General features: G+C 42.6%; 1 long non-coding RNA gene across 1 annotated transcript; it reads left to right on the plus strand.

Moving 5' to 3' along the window:
• The first annotated feature begins 648 nt into the window (after window positions 1-648).
• Window positions 649-3,373, plus strand: LOC115203081 (uncharacterized). Its single transcript, XR_003880112.1, has 2 exons — window positions 649-812; window positions 1,232-3,373. It is a non-coding gene; the product is annotated as an uncharacterized LOC115203081 (long non-coding RNA).
• Window positions 3,374-3,849: the final 476 nt, after the last annotated feature.

Below are 3,849 nucleotides of genomic sequence, written 5' to 3' on the forward strand. Positions count from 1 at the left end.
GGTACAGTGGCGTGAGAGCCTCTCCCTGCTGAGGGAGGGCGGGGAAGGAAATGATACGACAGCGGATCGTTAAGAGACTGGCATTGACTGCGGCGTGCTAATTTATGCAAATTAAGGTCTGAGCCCATGGGAGAGGAAGGGGTGGGGAGGCGGGTGTTGCTGTTTGGCTGGTAGCCAGCATCTAGCAGTGAAAAGGTTAAACAGCCGAACTGCGCTACATTGGAGGTTAAGAAAGTTCTGCTGTGTGAGCCGGGAGCGCCATGACGCGCTGGGAACAATGACAAAGGCAAACGGAGCCCCGTCCACGCCAGCCTTCTTCCTGGCAAGGCGGGCAGACAGGCGACCAATCAGGGGGCACGCTGGCTCTCCCCTGCCCGATTGGCATGGCCCACCGGCCCCCCTCCTCCCCTCCTCGCTGCTCCGCAGCTGCCCAGGATGATTTTGTAAACATTTTGCCAGCGGATCAATAGCCGTATTGATCAACCATTGTGAGAGTGATCCGTCTAAAACCCAGAGCAGCCTAGAGCTCAGAGATGGGAGGAGCGAGAGAGAGAGGCTGCGGAGAGGATGAAGAAAGGGAAAGAGAGAAAGAGAGGGAGAGAGAGAGAGGCTGCAGCCACAGAGAGTGGAAGAAGAGGTAGAGGGGAGAGAAGGGGATCTCAGAGAGAGAGGCAGACGGAGGCACATTTCGGACGGCGCAAGGCGAGCAAGAGAGGCCATTGGGATTGTGGAGAAATGCGTTGTAATCGTTTTCTCGTTAAGGGAGGGAAGGAGGGAGGGGCGACTAATGAGCCTGGCTCTATGTATGCAGGGTAAGTGACAGATGGTGAGACAGTGAGAGAGATTCCCACACATAGGGTAACTGGTGCCTGCACTGGTTTGGCCTGGTGTCTGTGAAACCTACTGTGTGTGTTTGTGTGAGTGTAAGTGTATGTGCGTGTGTGTATGTGTGTGCGTGTTTGTGTGCGGGTGTGTGTGTGTGTGTGTGTGTGTGTGTGCGGGTGTGTGTGTGTGTGTGTGTGTGTGTGTGTGTGTGTGTGTGTGTGTGTGTGTGTGTGTGTGTGTGTGTGTGTGTGTGTGTGTGTGTGTGTGCGTGTGTGTGTGTGTGTGTGTGAGGTTGCAGGGGTATGGGGAGTGCAGTTGAGTTGTGTCGGCCTCGCTCTGAGAAAGCAATACGGCTTTATTTATCACTGATTGCTTTTTAATTTAAATTTTAACTTCTTCTCTCTAGGAAAATAAAACGCCTGGATGAGAAGAACCAGTAAATAGATTTGCAAATGACTTCTCAATTTACCCAACAACGACTTGGGTCAGAGGAGGCCCAGAACATACAACAGTCATCAGTGACAACCAGGAGGCTTTTTATTGGAGCAGAAGGGAATTCCTTGATGAAGATGGTAAAAGGCCAAACTAAAGGCCCATATCCATGGAATTGCATCTTTGCGATACAGACATCAGGACAGAGGAGGACTATGCTAAATGTAGGATGCCTCACTCAGCATGTTCAGATACTGTAACACTGACTTCAGTGATGCCAGGAAAAAGTTGACATCCTTGGAAGGATGGACGTTGGACTATTGGGCGTCTGGTCATGGAATTGAAAGTCCTCACTAGGGTAGAGACGGTTTCCCTCCGGAATAATGAGCTATTTACCTTCTACATTAGATGGATAGTGATGGGGCTTGGATTCTGTTTTTTTTAAATCATTTCTTGTATTTTGGGGATATATCTATTTTTTGTGGTCAGGCATGAACCCAAAAGACATGCACATGACCAGTCTGATGCATTTTCACCATTTTATGGAGGTGCTGGTCTGGACTGGCAGCACAATGGATGTACAGCACAACGCTCCAAGGCTTAGCACAGAGGAGGGCCAGTCACATGACCCAAAGGGAAATCAAGTTTTTATTGATTGATTTTAAAAGTGGTTTTTTTGTCTCATGCATAGGAGTGGATGTTTGGGGACTGATTCACCATAATATTGCGGACAGACTTTGTATGATGCTGCCCTGAGACCTGGCCTACTCTGTGCAGGATAAATACTTGTCTTAGGCAGTACTGAATCCCTGATCTCAGACCAGTGGATATGACATGCACTCTGAATGCTTTCTTCCTGTGTTCCAGAAGGAGACTGGGGAAAAGACTGAACGTTGTGTGCTGCAGGAGCCAGAAAAACCTGCATGGAGTTCTAGTTAGTTATTTGTAAAGTCAAACAGTCAAACTATAACAGATAACAAATACTGGAACTGTACACAATACACAACCTCCACAATAAGAAAACCTCCTATTTGTTCTTGCACTTTGAGCCTATTTGTTTCAAAACATCTCAAGGACATGTTGTGAATAATATGTCTATCAGTGCAACGTGTGCTAATGTGAGACTTTAAGACTTTAACAAGCTTTACACCCGTCAGAGTAAACAGGAACAATGGTAAAACATTCATTGCCACAAATCTTATTAATTTGTTGACCGTGCCATATTAATTTGGTTTACTTGTCCGTGCTGAACTGTTTAGAAGATGAACTGTTTAGATGTTGAAGTTGAACTGTTTAGATGTTGAACTGTTTAGATGTTGAACTGTTTAGATGTTAAACTGTTTAGATGTTGAACTGTTTAGATGTTGAACTGTTTAGATGTTAAACTATTTAGATGTTGAACTGTTTAGATGTTGAACTGTTTAGATGTTGAACTGTTTAGATGTTGAACTGTTTAGATGTTGAACTGTTTAGATGTTGAAGTTGAACTGTTTAGATGTTAAACTGTTTAGATATTGAAGTTGAACTGTTTAGATGTTAAACTGTTTAGATATTGAACTGTTTAGATGTTGAACTGTTTAGATGTTGAACTGTTTAGATGTTAAACTGTTTAGATGTTGAACTGTTTAGATGTTGAACTGTTTAGATGTTGAACTGTTTAGATGTTGAAGTTGAACTGTTTAGATGTTGAACTGTTAAGATGTTGAAGTTGAACTGTTTAGATGTTGAACTGTTTAGATGTTGAACTGTTTAGATGTTGAACTGTTTAGATGTTGAAGTTGAACTGTTTAGATGTTGAACTGTTTAGATGTTGAAGTTGAACTGTTTAGATATTGAACTGTTTAGATGTTGAACTGTTTAGATGTTGAAGTTGAACTGTTTAGATGTTGAACTGTTTAGATGTTGAAGATGAACTGTTTAGATGTTGAACTGTTTAGATGTTGAACTGTTTAGATGTTGAAGTTGAACTGTTTAGATGAAGAAACCATGGTGAGGCTTAATGTTGAGAGGGCACTTTCTATTCCCTGCTAGGTTTATTCTAAGGGGCATCAATGGCTGCTCACTAAGTGGAAATAATGAAGAACGTTCTCAATAATAAATAACAAGACCACAATCAGATAAGGCTGAATCATGCTGATTTTAATGTGGATATTACTGCCTTCATGGTCTCTGTTACATTTTAATGTGAGTGCATATATTTTTATTTGACTGAAGTAATGTTTAATTTCACATAAAGAGAGTTTTCTTTCTGTTTTAATCAACTATTGTATTCAAAGGCCTGGACAATCCAGAATGTTACAAGTCTACAGTACTGTCTTAAATCTTTGTAGATTTTGTTGTTGTTGTAATTTAGTTTGATGTCTACCCACACAGCGTTTACATCAGATGTTAATCTGCAGGGGAGACATCAAATCTAAATTAGTATTCAATTAACAGGTCAGTCAACCCTACCTAATCAACCAATTAGACTGTTTTGTTGGAACAAAAGGCAACAAAACACAGTGGCCCCCTGGGAGAGGAGGAGAAACACAGTGCAGAATAGTGACAGCGTAAAAGAGGAGATTCTGCCAGAGGAACTGAATAAAGAGTGAG

Source organism: Salmo trutta, chromosome 12 (genome assembly GCF_901001165.1).
Source record: "Salmo trutta chromosome 12, fSalTru1.1, whole genome shotgun sequence".
NCBI lineage: Eukaryota > Metazoa > Chordata > Actinopteri > Salmoniformes > Salmonidae > Salmo > Salmo trutta.